At 41.6% G+C, this 18,499-nt stretch overlaps 1 long non-coding RNA gene across 1 annotated transcript; it reads right to left on the bottom strand.

Annotated features, from left to right (window-relative positions):
* Nucleotides 1–233: 233 nt before the first annotated feature.
* Nucleotides 234–2,873, bottom strand: LOC131252086 (uncharacterized). The gene is made up of 3 exons (XR_009174166.1): nt 2,798–2,873; nt 2,599–2,687; nt 234–538 (listed from the first exon to the last, which is right to left on the bottom strand). It is a non-coding gene; the product is annotated as an uncharacterized LOC131252086 (long non-coding RNA).
* Nucleotides 2,874–18,499: the final 15,626 nt, after the last annotated feature.

Below are 18,499 nucleotides of genomic sequence, written 5' to 3'. Positions count from 1 at the left end.
GAACGAAAAAAGTCCGTTTGAACATCATGTACAAGTGATGAAATACAACGTTGGTTTTAACAATTTTACCATCTTTATGCGATGCTAGTTTCCTATCAGTGTGGATTTATAAAAAAAACAAAAAAAAAAATAATAATAAAAAAATAAAAAAATAAAAAAATAAAAAAATCCTCCCGCTTCTCCAGAAATCAGAACTGGGATCCTGAACGAGCCAACTGACATGCTAAAGGTCTTCTTCCAGCTGCAAGTCCAGCATAAAACCCGCAATCACTTAAATCGAAAGCCACATTACAAACTCACTTCTAAGTTTTACCTGGATTGAACTCACCTCATCCCAGACAATGGAAGGCATGGAGACAAACTGATAAAACCATCACACTCTGCAAGAGTATCAAAGTTTTTCTCTGCAACACTCACCAGTTCGGAAAACTAGAGAAGTGTTTCAGGATCCCTTCATCTCTAGATTTAACCGCGCCATTTTCATCTACTTTTCCATTCTCATCCCTAACCAATCAAATTCCCCAAAAGTCTCTGATTGCTGCCAAATTCAATTTTAATGGGTCATGTGGAGGTAGTTCCCACCAAGAAAAAAGAACGAAAAATCATAGCCGCCTCACCATTGATGTGCTTCTGACTATATCTCTGAAGAACTTGCATTTTTTATTTTTATTTTTTGCCATCTATGGCTTATGGCTCTCAACCATAACACCAAACCACCTCCATGTAGTACAGTACTATCAACTCCAATAGAAAATGAACATATTAGTTGCATAAGCTATTTTAGTGCAAGCCCATTTAAAAATAAAAAAATAAAAAAAAAAGGTGCAAACCCATTCAATTCATCCATAAACATAGACCAGATTTTGAAGATTCCTCACATTTCCTGTATTGCATCTATACAATGTGAACTGCTTTCAAGCCAACTTCACTCAATGGCGATTTATGAAATCATTGATCGTTTCTCGAAATAAACAAATTTTTTTTAGTCCTCTAAGATAAGGGAAGGATTTTAAACTCACATACGGAGAGAGAGAGAGAGAGAGAGAGAGAGAGAGAGAGAGAGAGAGAGAGAGAGAGAGAGAGAGCCCACCTAAAGTAATACCTGCAATATTGCATGCTATTCCAACTGACTTTTTAAGTGTGATAAGATGGCAAAGTATTAAGAAACATCCTCAAATATCAAGAGTGACAGTCCCAAACATTAAAGTTGTTGAGTAATCCTAGACTTTGATTCAAATTATCGGTTCTAAAATCAAATGTGCCATGACCAAAATGTACTCTCATTTGATCATCTGAATATTGGATTGGTGGACATCAATTGGATAGTTAAAAATGAAAAAAGAAAAAAAGAAAAAAGAATCTAATGGTCCTATTTTAACAAACAAGTGTACCCCAACCAGAGGCTGTCATTGCAGACCCACCTGATTAAATCGATGGACAATTTATACATGTATAGTAAGCAAAAAGGGTAGTTATGCATATATAAATGGACACATCCAAGTCTAGTCATAAAATAGTCCTTAAATGGACAAACCCAAGACTGGTCAAAGGTCCGTTTTGATATGGGTTTATGGACCAATCACTGGTCCAATTTGTTGAATGTAGAAAATCATCTGATTGGAATAATATGGCAATATTTATTTTTTTCCTTGAAAGGTAAAAGTACAAAACCAAAACTGGTTTGCAAACCTTATGATACTATGATGCTAGCTAATCATACTCACTCATATCTAAACCATTCTAATGCATGTTTCCACAGAAAGCAATAAAGCATAACACATCCAAATTCCAATAAAATTCGAAAGTAATAAACCAAATCATGAATATATGATGGAAAAAGTAAATTCAAGCAAACATCACATCCAAGCTCGAATGTCTACACCTATAATATGAGCTATTATGTGGACCTCACAGTAGGATTAAAAACCAACAGTTGAAAACTTCTTAGGGGCCACAAAAGTTATGGACCTTCTTCCATGTCTATGTAACCTTATGAACAGGTTGTATAGCAATCAACCATCACAGTGGGCCATAGGAAGGTTTCAACTGTGATTGTCATTATCATCGTTGCTTCTTGCAGTGTGATCCACTTGAGCCTTAGATCTGACTCATTTTTGGGCTTGTACCCTAAATTGATATGGAAGAATGGATGGAAAGTGTGGATAAAACTCATTTTTAGATCATACTCTAAAATGATATGTCCAAACGTATGGGTGGCATAGATTTAAGGCACATACATTACGGTGGGACCCACACGCAGGGATCTAGTGATTTTCTTTCAATGAAAAAATAGACTATAATGGCCATAATGGGAGTTGTAACAGCCGTTGTGACCCGTATCGTAAAGGTAACGGTGGTAGCTGTTATTGCCACCGTTACTATTACAGAATACCTTGGTAGAGAACATTGATATATCAGAAAACAAAATAGAAGTTAAACAGCAACAAGGCATGCTTCAATTTAGAGTGATGTAGAACTTGGAAAAATAAAAATAATAAATATTAGCGATGGATAACGCTAAATTATGCAACCTTAATGGGAGCAACTATTGGTGAACACCATTTTATCATAAAATGATGAAAAAGAAAGGCTCATTACACTATAAAGTTCTACTGTAACTGTCGTCCAAACACGCCCTCGAAGCTTTTGTGCTGCAGCCTCAACATCAATACCATCAAGCGCCTACCCTGTAAATACTGAAGGCCAAACATGTTAGATGAATTTACTTCCAAGTGCACCCATCTAGCAAGTAATGGATACAGTCAGAGAGGCCAAAAAAGTGCATTGTTTAGCCTACCATCAATCTCAATCAGCTCATCTCCTTCATGTATGCCAGCACGAGCAACTGGGCTTCCCTCAATACAAGACAGAACAACCTATCACATTGTTAACAAAAAAAAAAAGTGATCAATATGCATGAGAATGTATGAAAATTATGTCAATAAAACATATACTAGCATCCCGACTGATTCCAAAACAAATTGAAGTTAACTGAAGGAATAAATATGTGGTTATTGATGGTCCATCAAATTGTAAACCATCCTAAGCTTCCAACAAGCAAAGTCCACTGGAGCCTACGGAAATGCCACCATTCTCTTGACTTCGGGAATACTAAATCTCAACATAAATTCTGGATAATTACTAAAGAGAAAAGGATTAGCCTTGTGGGAAAAGCCATGACATACCATCCTTACCGTTTAAAGTGATATTGGTATATTACTGCTACTGGTAAAATGACACTGATTAGTTTATGCTTTTAAGAATGTCAACAGATTAATGACAAAGCGTCAATAGAATTATATCATTAATTATATTTCACTCATGTATAAAATAGTATAAGATGGATGAGTCACACACGAGAAGTTAATGAAAATGGATACGAGGATTAATTGCAATTAGGAAAACCTAGGATGAGTTCTGTTACTAATAAAAGTCAATCAACTTATAGCATAAAAAGAACCAATGAAATGATTCCAGTTCAGGAAGCCGCAAGGAAAAACAAGTTCCCATCAAACTTGTTTTGCATCACATACACAATGGAGCACTTTGGTCAGTTGATCATGCACTCCCACAATATAATTCATTTGGATGTCCCCCACAAAATACTTTAGACGATTGTTGTTTAGTAAGCTTGGGCATATGGGAGTCAAGCATATGCTGTTGATGATTGGGCTAAGATCAAATACTAATTGAGCAGGCAATCTTAACAATGAGATTTCATCCATTCTTAAACATTGTTCGAATTGGAATGTTTAGATGAAACACACATTTGTCTTGATTTGAATGTTCCATCCACAAAACATCTGAAAATTCAGACCAGAAGATGATTAGAAAAAAAAAAAAAAAAAGGAAAAAAAAGAAGAAAGAAGCAATGTCTAAATGCTAGATCCAACAGAAAATCCCACCTACGTAGGTTGCTAAGCTACTACATTCACATCATGCAGTGCAGGTATTTTCCACCTTGGGAAAGCTACTACATCATGCAGTGTGGGACAATAAAGAGAGCAATGAAGAACTGCTATATCCAACAACAAAACATAGTCTAATACATTGGTAAGCTGCTATTGAAATCATGTTGTGTGGGGTCATAACACCTTCAGTAGCCTTAGCTACTATACTATATGTGAACACTGAAAATCGGCGCCCACGCTGATTTAAATGTTTTTGGTGTGAAAGGTGGGGGCTAGTAGGTCGATTTGTGAATGTTGGAGTCGCCACTAGCCAATTAATCTCATAATCCCGCAGTCGGTTAGAACTCGCATAATATGCAAGGTTGGAGAAATTCGAAGACTCTCCTACCTTAGATTGATTCCTAGTCTACGATCTGAGATTATGGGTAAGGGACCTCGGTTACAAAGAGGGAAGGTGTTAGGCACCCTATTTGCCTATAAAATATACGGTCTGTACTTGGTGTGGTACGAAAATCTCAAGGGATGAATGATGTAGTCGAGGTAGGACTAGGTACACGTGGATTTCTAATGAGGCAAGATCTGAAATTTCAGCAAGCCACAGTGCATACATCCAACAATGTGTCTAGAAGGCAGATGTGATGATGTTCGTGCAAAAAGGTAAAGAAAAGTGGACTAGATCACTAGAAATTTCTGATGTGATAGGATCCGATATACAACAAGTCACAAAGTGTACGTTCATTAGAGATCTAGAGAAGCAGGGGGGTTGAGAAGGGAATAGATGTCATGATGAATGCTTGTATATAAAATGAAAAGATCTTTGGCTTGAACTTGAGTATGCTAAGACATGGGTTGCATTATGAACAATCGGAGCTAGACTTGAAATTGAGAAGGTTCGGAGGAGGCTAAGAGATGGCTAAAAAAATCTAATCTTGGAGGCTTGGGAGCTCCCTCTCACCCTCACTCTCACTCTCTTCTTCTCTCCCTCTCCCTCTCTCTCTCACGCTTGGAAAGTGAAAGTTGTTGTTATAAAAATCAAAGAGGAGAGGACTATTTATAGCCTTCTCCAATGGTTTTATGGTAATTGTAGGGTTTATGAGGGGTAAAAGCTGATGTGGCAGTTTGTGAGTAGTTGAGGAGAGAGAAACGCCACATGGCGCACTCTCATTACCTTTTGGGGTTGGTAAAAGGATAAATAGGGTCGGCTGGAGGGGTAATTCTGAAAGAAAGTTAATTTTTGAACGCTGTGACAGTTGTTTCTCAGAGGACACGCACCCGGCAAGCGGTGGTAGTTGGAGTACCGCCGACAGTAGTCAGACTACCGCCCGGGCTGGGCTCAAGCATGTGGGCCTTGTTTAGTGCATCGGTTCGTCCGATGGTCTTCTTTTCAGGTTTTTTTGGCTCGACAGGGTGTATTTCATGTTGATCTGGCTCTAATGGGTTTCAATTTAAGTTGTGGGGTTTTGGGTTCAGGTTAGGGTTTGGATTAGGGTTTTAGTCTCGGATTAGGGTTTTGATTAGGTTTTGGGGTTTGGGTTATTGATCATGGTCTGGATTATTCTTACATTTTCAAGATGTTAGCATTAGTGGGTGTCTACAGATGCCCCTCTTTATCCGAGGTTGCGAGCAACCGAAGGTCAAAGCAAGTGGACACCCCACCCTTCTGGTAAAAAAGGATAGTGATTCAAATTTGTTGCCTGCCATCGTATCATTATCAGCTGACTATTTGAAAAAGAGATGACTTACACATATCATGAGGGCTGAGGAAAATGTTGTGATTGTCCCTACGTATTAGTGCGACATTACAAGTCACCAATCACAACCCTTTTATGTCAGATTGTTAATAACATTAGAGGGTAAGTCTAAAAGTAGGGCCTTTACGCGTTGGTGCGGCTTTACGAGGATTCCTGTACTGTTTGGTCTATCGTCCCTTTGCTACATAATCACCCTAGGAGTATTCGATCCATTTGATCGTCAAAGTGGTGAGCTGCCCTGCGTGTTCGTGTGGCCATTAGGGGAGCTCACTACATCGACTTGGACTCGATCAAATTTTGTGAACATCTCAGACTAGGTATGTGCAGGTAATCTTCTGTCATGCAGTATGATGATTTTGATAATTTGGTTACAATGGATTGTTGTCACTTTGAATTTTATTATTCTTTCCTGAGATAGATCCAATCATTTTTACTAGCATTCGTACGACTATCCAGATATAGAGATCGGGCCAATTGTACATGTATTATGTATGGATTCGATCATCCTCCAGGGAAACCGGGAGAGATCAAATCTTATTTAGTTGTTTGCACTGACCGCAACTGGAGAATATGGAAGATTCCTCAGTGTATTGCGCACTATGTGCATTTGTTTTTTTTTTTTTAACTTTCTTTGAAAGTTGTTCCCTTTGGAGCTAGACTCTTTGGGGATTTTATTTGAAAATATAATTTTTTGAAAAATATCTGTTCGATCTCGTGAGTGGGCATTGTCGTTCGGTTTTTATTTACAAAAATTAGTAGTTGCATTGCCTCCATAGATAAGCTGATGTGGCAAATGGTTTGAAATATTTTTGGATTTTTTGAAAGATCCGTCCGATCTTGCTAGTGAGTGCAGTCGTCCGGTTTTTATTGTACGGTTCAGATCAAATAGTCAGATGACCTCCACTAAAATAATGGGGCATTTTATTTTATTATATTTATATATTTGATATTTTTCCTTCTTTTTTTTGGTTTTTTTCAGCAATTTATCTTTTTACTTTATCAAGATTCCCAAATTCTCGTGAGATTTTGAGATGAGAAACAACTTTTAGGGGAGAATCTTTTTTTTCCCTTTCTTTTTTATCTTTTCTTGGGTTGTTGTCCAATGGACCAAGGGGAGATCTGAGAGTCCCTTCTTATCAAAGGAGACAGGCCCACTGTCCCATGTAATTCTGGTCAGGGACGGCAGTCCAATTACCGCCGGTCACTAGCTTTATCTGCTGGTTAGTGGTGGACGCCGGTCCAACCGGTGTAGCCTCCTCCCTTATTTGATTTCGTTCCAAGGGCATCCAGGGACACCATTTTTGCTCCCTGGAAGTTTCTTGGACATTGATCTCTGCAGTTTTTCCTTGTTTTCCTTCCTTCTTCATTTTTCAGGTAGACGATCATAAACTTTACTTGTGTTTGCTTGGAGTTTGACCAGATTTTCTTTGTAAGATGTTTGAAGGAGTTTATTTGTGGCCTTGGATCTCCTATTTGGGCCTAAAGAGAATTATGATCGGGACCATTGATCATTTTGGTCTAATCTTAACCGTCGGACCTTGCTAGATTATTCGTTTGGGCTAAAGAATTAGTTGTATTTTTTATTTGTTTGTTTTTTTTTTAATTTTTTTATTTTGTTAGAGTGGGGTGTGATAAGAAAAGGGGGCCCCACTCTTTTATTTGGTTTTTTTTTTTTGTGATGATCTGGATCGTATGATGGGTGATTTGGGAGCCACTTGAGCACTTTGATGGTATGGATCTTGATGGCAGGCCATTCCTTGTGGAGTGGATAGCTCGCCTTAGCTTGATTTTTGGTTCCATGCATGGATGAAGTTTCTCAAGCGAGCCTAAAATCATGGTCCTGATTTTGGTCAAGTTGGACCGACCCTTAATTTGGGGTATGTGGGCCTAGGAGATGGGCTTGTGAGAATATGGACTTATGGAACTGGGCCTGACTTTGGACAAATGGGTCGAGAGAATGGGCCTTGGAAAAGTGGGCTCTTGAAAGTAGGTTCTTAAAAATGGGCTTGGGCCTTAAAGATATGTATTTTTGAAAATGGGCCTGGATGGGCTCTAAACATTTGGGCCTCAACCGTTGACTTGGGCCTTTTGTCTTTGGACTTTGACCATTGACTTGGACTTTTGACTTTTGACTTTGACCATTGACTTGAGCTTTGACCATTGACTTCAACTTTGACTATTAACTTGAGCTTTGACATGGGCTTTGACCATTTGACTTGGGCTCCTTGACTTGGGCTTTGATCATTGACTTGAGCTTTAGGCTTGGTAGCGAGAAGCATACTTATCTGTAAATCTTGCCTGTGCAGCATGCCTCACTGTAGTAGGAATAAGGCTGACCCTTCCGGTCAGTCTGCTGATCCATGTTATGTTCCTTGGGGGGGCCGTCACTTATCTGATGTGGGTAGGGAGGGCAGTGCTCCTGTGATCTTGAGGGGGCGTGGAGTCAGGAAGCACTGGCTAAACTGGTTTCATGATCCTCAACCTCTATTCTTTAACGTACTAGAGCACACACTTTTTGCTGATTTGTTCCAGGTTTGTCTTAGTAAGACGAACATGTCTCTCTTGTCCGTCTTGACGAAGCAATGGCTTGTAAAGACCCACACTTTCCATTTGCCCTTTGGGAAATGGGGGATCACCTCATACGACATTCACATGTAGTTGGGTTTGAGGTATGATGGGGGATCTGTCCCATTTGAGGATGATCTCCCGATACCTTCTCCTGACGATTGGATGAGCCAGCTAAGGATGATGCTAGATCCTCCTGAATTTTTCGACCATCGGTTCAAGCTACTTTAGCTATCCACCAATTTTGCCTAGCACATTCCTGAGACTAAGGCCACAACTGTTGTGAAGGCCTGTGCCATGATATTGTATACCATGGAAGCAATGATTTTTTGTTACGGGAATGACCTGGTGAGTTCCCGTCTGTTGTCGCTTTTGGCAGACGTCACTTTCCCCATGTCATACAATTGGAATGCGACCCTCCTTGCTCATTTGTACAAGAGGTTGGATAAAGCCAGTCGCTGCCTTAGCAGGTCCTCGACTGGTTTCTATCCGTTCATCGAGGTACGATCAAGCCCTTTTATCTTTTCACTCCCTTTGAGATGATTGCCTGTAGTTTCCGATTGAAGCCCTGTGCAGGTTTGCTTCTTTGACCATTTTTCGCATCTAGCGCCCACACTGATCGACCGTTCTCTTCCTTTTTCACGTATAATGTTGTGGTATATAGATAACTGCAACTGTATGTGTAGTTTCCCTGACCTCGCATTGAGGTCGAACGTCGATGCCCTAATCCCTGATGATGTAAGCGATTGCTCTGTCCCCTTGTTAGTTACTCCTGCCCCCCTTTTTTTTCTTTGATTTCCCAGTTTTTTTTTTTAATTTCACACCAGGCCATATCTCTGGTCAAACATGACGCTTACTCCTGCAGCTCGGGAGGCTTTTCAGGCTTCGCGACGGCGTTGCATCCTGGAAGATCCTAGCATGACAAAATGGTATCTTGGAGAGAGGCTTTTTTAGCCATTGCCTGGTAGTTCTTTGGTTCTGCTTAGCCCTTTAATCGGTTCGTCGGATTGGAGGACGGTGTCCGAGCAGGAGTTGACTGCTGCTTTGGAGGGGCTTGATGTCAGTGCCTTTGTCGATACGGCAAGGGAGTATAGCTCATGGTGTGAGCTATACGGTATTAGCCCGATCTTGCAGCCTGCTTATGCTCTGGGTGGCAGTGTGCTTTTGCTGGAGGGAGATTTTTAGGGCCACATGTTCGCCAGAAGGCTATAAACGACTATATACCTAATGATGACTAGTTTCATTGTATCATGCGATCACGTATCCCCAGCTATATAATCTTCTGTGTATATGAAATTTTGGTTGCTCAATGCTGCTTCTCGGATTGTCCTTGATCATTTTTATAATCTCACTTTCACTTTTGGGCAAACATTTCTTGTTCTGAGGCCCCTGAAGTGGACCCCACATTGATCTCACTGAAAAGTGGGCCTGAGCGGTAGTCGGACTACCACCGCTGACTTTTTTTCTTCCCGTTCAGCCTTATTAGTGGTGCAGAGATGTCAGGGACTAACAGCGATACTCGGATTACCGCCAGCGGTAATTGGATTACCAGCTCCATCCGTCTTTTCTTTCAGCAAACTCTCTTCTTCTCTGTCTACTTCCAGCAACTTCCCTAGCCCTTTTTCCTTTTTCTTAGATCCTCTGATCATTCCTTTTGCTCTCTTTTCTTCCTTTTTGTCCTCATTTTTTGTCTTCTCTCCTTTGTCTTCTTCTTCTCTTGTCTTTATTATGGCGGGTCATGATGGAGATGTTGGTGGGCCCAACATGAATGATGGAGAGATGGGTGGTGGGTCCTTCATTTATGGGTGGATTGATGGGGGTTGGTGGTGGTGTGATGGGCTCTTTTAAAGAGGTTAATGCCATTTATGGCATGGTTCCTACCACCATTAATGGTAACCATGAGGTGGGTTGGATGCATTAGATGGGTTTGATGAATTTGATGAGTTTGGTGGTTTGGATGGATTTGATGGTTCCATGCTTGGTGGGCCATTGGGTGTTATGGATGTTGGGATGGTTGGACCATTGGATAGTGTGGATGGTGTTGGAGGGATGGTGGATGGTCTGGATCTTGTCGGGCCACACTTGGATGGTGAGGATGCTATGTTGATGGACCTGAGCGATGTATATGGCGCAGATTGGATCCCGGACGGGTGGTGGTCCCCCTATTGATGGTTCGGGCAGTTTGGATTTGGCGGGTGATGGATCTCCTGTAGCTGGCTCAGGTCAGATATTTGATGCGGATTTCGAGGTAGTGATGGGACAGGCTATTGTTGTCAGGGATCAAGGTAATGGTCCAATCAACTACTGGGGTACTTTGAGTGTTGTAGCTCCTAGGGCATATACTTTTCAGATTGCTCCTGATGTGGCAGTCGTTGGAGGCTTGGGCCCCCCTCTTACAACTTTCCAGGGTACTCTTCGATATGTAATGGGTGGATCAGGCTTTTTTCAACACCACGAGATAGATTTGCTAGATGAGGGCATGCACATTTTTGATGATTCTCCCATGATCCTGGGTTTCAGATTGTAGAGGGCATGCCTGTTCAGACTTGTTGACTACAGCCACGTGGCATATGTTCTGAGAGGTTACACATCTGGATCGAGAGCTTGACTAAGTCCGAGATCTTCGAGTTAGGCTCCTTGGGCTTCCGAGAGGTTCTTCACTTCCACAGAGTTCACATAAATTGACGATTGTTGAGTGCAGCTTCATATGATTAGGTTTTAGCATTGAACTTGTTTTCCTTCAATGATTTGGAGCTGGGCCCATCTTTAGAGGAGTTCGCGAGCTTACTTGGTCTTCCTCTCACTCGGGAGCCTTACATTCCTTCATCCGAGCTAGTTCGTCCTGCTTATCTAGGCCCATAGTTTGGATTTTCAGCCGCATTTCCCACTTTAGAGAGTAGAGTTGATGAGTTTTCACCCGAGGTTTTATATGACCGTTGTTCGACGGCTCGAGGGGTTCCAGGATCTCACCGCCAGCTTCAGTGCTTGAATGCACTGATCTTCTGTGTCTTGGCGCAGTTGTTCTTTTCATGTTGGCGACAGTCATCTCTGGTGGTTTTGCTTGATATCTTCCATCGCGTTCTAGGCCATCGGAGCGTTGTCTCTGTGGTGCTAGCGGAGGTCTTTTTGGGTTTGACTGAGTGCTCACTCAGTCATACCCGCATTCTTCGGGGCTGCTGTTTATTCCTTCAGGTACTTCTTGCTTTCGTCCTCTTTTCTTTCCTCTGCTTTGTTATCTGCTTGCAACTTGAGCTCGACTTGTGCCTTTCTCCAGGTATGGCTGTGGGAGCACCTTTATATGACCCCTCTGCTTTTGTGGCCTGACTCCCGTCGTGATGATATGCTGTCTCTATTGCTTGATGGCCTTCCCCTTAGTGCGGAGGCCACTAAGTCACTTTACCATTGCATGCTCTCCCAACTCCGAGGATGGGAGATTAGCTGGGAGGCTCCATGGCTCCGCTGTAAGCCTTTAATTTGTAGTGCAGCTCACACTCCTTTGTTGTTGCTAGGCCTCTGAGGATACTGCTCTTATCATCCTACTCGTTTTCTTCGGCAGTTTGGCTTTTGGCAGGATGTTCCTGACCTCGTCTTTTCTGGATTTGGACATGCTCCTCTTCCTTCTGGATTGATTGCTCTGTATCAACGAGTCTAGATTTCCTTGTAGGGCTCTTTGGATGCAACGGCTCTGGAGTTCGAGTCTTAGGCTTCGCCCTTAGCGACAGTATCATACCAGCGATGGGTAACGGAGCAATCGCTTTATCATTAGGTCTCGGGTTAGCACTTGGCGGATGAGGCCGATGATTGAGACATGGTTGGCAATACTGCTTCATCCTCCTCATGTGTTGATGATTTGTTGGAGGCTTTCGAGGAATGGTCGTTCATTGATCCATCGTTTCTGCTCACGACGCATAGCCATCCTATATCCGAGATTGCCTTTCTTCATCATTCCTATGAGGATATGGCCCGCCCGCTGGCAGTGGGGAGGTGGTATAATGAGGGCATGCTTGTTACGCATCGCCTGGAGAGGGATGATGTCTTCTATCTGCACATGGAGGTAGAGCGACTCAGGCAAAAATTTTTGGTGTATGAGGGATAGGAGCTTACCTGGGATCCCTGATTTTGACCAGCTGCTTCTCCTGTATGGATGGATATTATATATATATATATATATATATATATATATATATATATGTATGTATATGTATATGTATATATATATATATATATTTGTTTTCTTATTTTTGTTTTTGCAAGTAAAAGAAGCAAGTGATGTCAAAGACTTGTGACAGGAAAGGATATTTTTGTGCGCGCCAAAACTTGTGAATGTTAGCTTAGGTTTGGATTCGTTCTTTGGACGATTGGGATCAGAACATTGGACTCGGCCCATGTTGCATTCAGTCGTCTGGGTTGTGTACTAGAGATCTTGGTTTCCTGAGAGTGTGTCCAAGATCCTGTCCTTTGGATTTGAGTAGAATCTGATAGAATACTGATTCGAAGTTAGTCATTTCCTTGTATCTCGTTGTTACGCTTGCTGCCTCGACTTCTTCTATACCCGCACTTATATATATATATATTTGTTTTTATTTGTTAACCATTTTGGCCTATAGCATCCTTTCAGGTTTTCACTATGACTGGCTTTTCCTATCATTTTTTCCCGTAGCGTCCTTTCAAATTTTCACTACGTCTCGGGTCTTTGTTCTTGCCTATCCCTTAGCAACTGTACTGTTTTTACCCTTGGCACTTTTTCAGGTTTTCACCAAGTCCACCACATGCCTGCTATTTTTACTCAAGTTGCCCTTTCAGGTTTTCAACTCACCCTTTTTGCTTAGGCATTCTTTTCTCTTCTTTTTTTTGTTGAAGTGTCGAAAGAGATGGAGAGATTTCCTTCATAGTCGACCAATTCATTACCCTCCTGTCCTTGTCTTTGATCACAATCGTAAGCCGTTTTATGTCAGTTGGATTATTTGGGGATGATGATCTTATTTTCTTCTCCTTTATTGTCTTCTTTTTGAGATTTTCTGTCGTTTCCCTTTTTCTCTTCTTCTTTTTCTTTGATCTTGTTGTGTGTGATAGACTGACATTGTCAATGACATATATATATATATATATATATATATATATATATATATATATATATATATATATATATATATATATTGGTATGGGAGAAGTGATGGGTACATTTTAGTGGGGGAAGTGGTGAGTATATTTTTTGTTTTTGACGAAAACGGTGCTTTTCTCCTCTCTTTTTTTTATTTATTTTGGTTGGGGGGGGGGGGGGGGGTGATCGGTACAACTTTGCGATTGTAATAATTAACAAGGTTATGTATAGTTACCCATGATAGATCTTCACATTGTCGGAGTTGATGGGCTCAGGAAGATTTTTTCCTCTCAAACTGATGAGCCGAAGAGCGCCTCTTGGAAGTACCTCCTGAATGATTAGCGGTTCATCCCATGAGGGTTTGAACTTTCCTCTGGGATCTGGCAAGTGTGGTAATATGATACGCTTCATAACCATGTCACCCACTTTGAAACTTCTTTTTCGGACCCTCTTATTGTAAGCCTGGGCGATCTTTCTTTAGTAGCATTGCAAGTGACTTAACGTACGCATGCATTTTTTTTTCTATCAGATGCAGTTGATCGTATCTTGCTTGTTGCCACTCGACTTTTCTCTCTAGCAATACTCAGGAGTGATGGGATTTCGATTTCAACTGGTACCACTGCTTCTATTCCATATATGAGTTCATATGGAGTTACGCCTGTAGCAAACTGTACAGATGTCCGATAAGCCAAAAGTGCATATGGGAGCATTTTCGACCAGTTGCGATACGTTTTGATCATTTTCTCTAGTATGCGGATGATAGTCTTGTTTGCAGCTTTAACCCCACCATTCATTTAAGGACGGTAGGGGCTTCACCGATGACATTGAATCTTGAATTTATTAAGGAAATCGTCCATCCTTTTATTGACGAATGGAGTCTCGTTGTCTGTAATAATGGCATGAGGAACCCTGTACCGGCTGATGATGTTGTTCTGCATAAACTTTATTACGTGAAATGCTGCGATGGTGGTGTAGGATGCTACCTCTATCCATTTGCTGAAGTAATCTACTGCCACCAGGATGTATTCATGCCCGTTTAAAGCTTTGGGGTTGACCTTGCCGTTGATGTCAAGTCCCCATATAGAGAAGGGCCATGGTGTTGTCAAGTTGTAGAGTTTGAAAGCAAGCACATGGATCCGGTTCACATGTTCCTAACACTTGAAGCATTTCCTGACGTGTTTGCAGCAATCTGTCTCCATCATTAGCTAATAGTAACTAAGCCGTAGGATCTTCTTTGTCATCATATGTTCGTTCATGTGTGGGCCTCATAGTCCTTCGTAGATTTTCGACATGATCTGTGCTGCTTCTGTTTCATCCACGCAACAGAGGACTTAATTGAAGGATCACTTGTAGAGGATGCCCTCGGTGATCGTGAACTAGGCCGCTAACCGTTGGATGGTGCGACGATCAGTTAACATCGCTCCTTTTGGGTACTATTAATGCTCGAGATACTCCTTAATGTCTGTGTACCATGGCTGATCATTCGGAGACGTTACGGCTTCGTCAATCTATAGGTAGAACGCGGGTTCTTCCTGGAGTTCGATGGTGAGTTCCCATTCAACAACTCCTTTTGGGATTTCCAGTGTCGAGGAAATGGTAACTAGAGCATCCCCAAATTGGTTCTTAGCTCGGGGCATGTAACGCCCTGAAATTCGGGGGTCGAGCATAACTCAGCTCCCGAGTTCCAAAACATCACTTATGCAACATAATTAATGAATGATGTATGTTGACTGTATTAGCACATAAACATGGGATAGATTAAGCCAAAACGCAGATATGATTCAGGGATAAGTGAATAAAGCAAGCGGAAGACTTATAGTAAAATATGTGTACAAGTGTAAGTCCCTGAATTACATATACAACCAGATCGTGTAAAAGTGTTATTTATCAAAATTATAAGTACAAGTTACATCATTTCAGTTCCCAAAATAGTAATCCCATAGATCCCGCGCAACAGACCGAGGCTCACTAGAACCCGTCTGAAAACTGCATATAGGAGAAGGCAGCCTCGTCGTCATCCAGCTCTGCCTCGACGTCGCATCCACATCTGCAACATCGGGGCCTAAGACAGAGTCTGGTGGTTAAAACACCGTCCCGAAACGTGGGAGTGAGTGATCAACTCGGTGGAACAATAAGGCCTTGGTTAACATGTAATCAGTTCAATCAAACAGGAATGATAAAGCAGGACAATTAAATAAATCCTAAGTACTCTTGTTAATGCAGTATGAATGCAATATGATGCGTGCCCTCACGCGTACACCCTCAGCGTCTTCATCTTACGTTACGCATGACATCGCCTCAAAGTGCGCCACATCTACAAAGCACATGCAAATGCGGTGCATGGATATGATTACCAAGTTGTTATTAGTCCAATTCATACATCAGGATTGGGAAGCTAAGATACCTTCCTCATATCACCATCCAAACCGTGATCCATACTAGGGTCGTCAATCCTAGACATCTCATACGATCATATAGTTGAGGTCGTAGCAAAGGGCTCGCACCAATCAATGCACGCCTTTCATGCCCTTACTACCACAGATCGGCTCGTCACCTCCTTGCGGTATCCAGGTATGCTCGAGGTCACTACAAAGGGCTCGTCACCAATCAATGTAGGCCGACAAAGACGAATATAGTGTCCCATACCACCATAATCGGCTCACGAGTTAAGTTGCTCACCGGTCACTACGGGAGGCTCGTCACCCGCGTAGGCCGACGGCTCGACCACGGTGTCCCATACCACCATGTCCGCTCATGAGTCTTAGCGGATCGTACCATGGTTATTAGGATTTCACCGGTAAGTTCGGTACCTAGATTCAAGCAATGGCGTCCATACATGGTTAACATACACTGGACAATCGGGTTAGTTGACGAACTCGACTAGCACGAGCGCACGTTGAATTGAACGACATAGAGTGCGCAAACACTCCGCGTGGCCAAACCACTGCCGCCAACTCTAATACGGCTCGGGTTCGTCTAATACGTCCTACGTGGCGAAAGCAATCTCAACCACGAATATAGGGTCAATTACCGATTTCCTGGACTAAGGCATAGTCCCAAATATCCTACACTACTACAGATATTCATATGGAATGTCAAACAAGAATGGAACAACCACTCAAATCATGGTGCATACACATCGAAGAATATCAACTTAACATAAATGTAAGCATAGGAATGCTTGAATTTAAATAACTTGGAATGTAAATGCATAAGGGAAATCATGCGCATCCATAGAAGTATTGAGAATCACTTCTCAACGCCTGCATTTAGTGTAATCAGTTACACTTAGGTCATTCATGCATTTCTACAAACACTTAGCATACAAGGAATAACATACATGACGTATGTTGGAATACATGCACTTAGACAATTCCCTTTACCAAGGAGTTGTCATACATGCATCTAGCATACATACATGACCAATAATCATGGCAAGCACAAGTGCGTATTTTATACGTATACGGTACTTTATAAATACACTTAGAATACACAAATCTCAATATAGCACATGCATATCGGAAAGCAATGTAAACATAACATTTGACATGTGAAATCTCATCCATAACAAGAATAAATCACTAACTCGGGATTGAAAGCCTTGAAAACCATAACCTATACACTTAAAGTCCGCACCTTAAGCGAGGAAAGAATAGCCGAATTGATTTAGACGAGATTTTCTGTCATTTCCTTTTTTCTCTTATTCTTTTTCTTTGTTTCTTCTTCTTGTTGTGGTATTTTTTCCTCTTTTTTTTTTTTTATGGGAGAAATGACATATATATATATATATATATCTTTTCTCTCTTTTTTTCCTTTTTTTGGTATTTTCTATGGGAGAAGTGATGGGTACTCTTTTTTTGTTGATCACAGCTTTGCAATTGTAGTCATTGATGGGCTCAGGAAGATCTTCTCCTCTCAGATTGGTGAGCCGGGTTGGGGGTTGATCGGTACAACTTTGCGATTGTAATCATTAACAAGGTTAGGTATAGTTACCCGTGATAGATCTTCACATTGTCGGAGTTGATGGGCTCAGGAAGATTTTTTCCTCTTAAACTGATGAGCCGAAGAGCGCCTCTTGGAAGTACCTCCTGAATGATTAGCGGTTCATCCCATGAGGGTTTGAACTTTCCTCTAGGATCTTGCAAGTGTGGCAATAAGATACGCTTCATAACCATGTCACCCACTTTGAAACTTCTTTTTCGGACCCTCTTATTGTAAGCCTGGGCGATCTTTATTTAGTAGCATTGCAAGTGACTTAACGTACGCATGCACTTTTTTTCAATCAGATGCAGTTGATCGTATCTTGCTTGTTGCCACTCGACTTTTCTCTCTAGCAATACTCAGGAGTGATGGGATTTCGATTTCAACTGGTACCACTGCTTCTATTCCATATATGAGTTCATATGGAGTTATGCCTGTAGCAAACTGTACAGACGTCCGATAAGCCCAGAGTGCATATGGGAGCATTTCTGACCTGTTGCGATACGTTTTGATCATTTTCTCTAGTATGTGGATGATAGTCTTGTTTGCAGCTTTAACCCCACCATTCATTTAAGGACGGTAGGGGCTTCACCGATGACATTGAATCTTGAATTTATCAAGGAAATCGTCCATCCTTTTATTGACGAATGGAGTCTCGTTGTCTATAATAATGGCATGAGGAACCCTGTACCGGCTGATGATGTTGTTCTGCATAAACTTTATTATGTGAAATGCTGCGATGGTGGTGTAGGATGCTACCTCTATCCATTTGCTGAAGTAATCTACTGCCACCAGGATGTACTCATGCCCGTTTAAAGCTTTGGGGTTGACCTTGCCGATGATGTCAAGTCCCCATATAGAGAAGGGCCATGGTGTTGTCAAGTTGTAGAGTTTGAAAGCAAGCACATGGATCCGGTTCACATGTTCCTGACACTTGAAGCATTTCCTGACATGTTTGCAGCAATCTGTCTCCATCATTAGCTAATAGTAACTAAGCCGTAGGATCTTCTTTGCCATCATATGTTCGTTCATGTGTGGGCCTCATGGTCCTTCGTAGATTTTCGACATGATCTATGCTGCTTCTGTTTCATCCATGCAACAGAGGACTTAATTGAAGGATCACTTGTAGAGGATGCCCTCGGTGATCGTGACTGGGCCGCTAACCGTTGGATGGTGCGATGATCAGTTAA

This window comes from Magnolia sinica, chromosome 7 (assembly GCF_029962835.1).
Source record: "Magnolia sinica isolate HGM2019 chromosome 7, MsV1, whole genome shotgun sequence".
Lineage (NCBI taxonomy): Eukaryota > Viridiplantae > Streptophyta > Magnoliopsida > Magnoliales > Magnoliaceae > Magnolia > Magnolia sinica.
Note: the sequence above shows the minus strand (reverse complement) of the source record. Positions and strands in the feature narration are given on the sequence as shown.